The sequence below is a fragment of the Elaeis guineensis genome, chromosome 4 (assembly GCF_000442705.2).
Source record: "Elaeis guineensis isolate ETL-2024a chromosome 4, EG11, whole genome shotgun sequence".
In the NCBI taxonomy this organism is placed as follows: domain Eukaryota; kingdom Viridiplantae; phylum Streptophyta; class Magnoliopsida; order Arecales; family Arecaceae; genus Elaeis; species Elaeis guineensis.
In genome coordinates this window covers 34,851,664-34,852,054 of record NC_025996.2, presented here as the reverse complement: position 1 = coordinate 34,852,054, position 391 = coordinate 34,851,664, and positions in this window count along the sequence as shown.

The window sequence follows — 391 nt, the reverse complement described above, 5'->3', positions numbered from 1 at the left end:
CGGGGAATGGGCTTCCCTTCAAGGTCTCCAGTCGATAGGCTCTCGGACCATAGGTGTCTGCGATCTTGTAGGGCCCTTCCCAATTTGGAGCCAACTTCCCTTGATCCAAGGGCTTCGAGACCTCTGCCTTCCTCAAGACCAAGTCACCAGGCCTGAAGAGCTTTGGTCTGACTTGGCGTTGTAATACCGGGCGACCTTCCGTCGGTATGAAGCCATTTGGATTTGAGCCTCATCTCGTAGTTCGGGGAGGAGGTCTAGGTCGCCCTCCGACCTTCGGAGTTGTCCGGCTCCTGATACCGCTCGACCCTTGAAGATGGCAGTCCAATTTTGAGCGGGATCATCGCCTCCATCCCGTAGGCCAAGCTGAACGGCGACTCCCCGGTCGGGACAC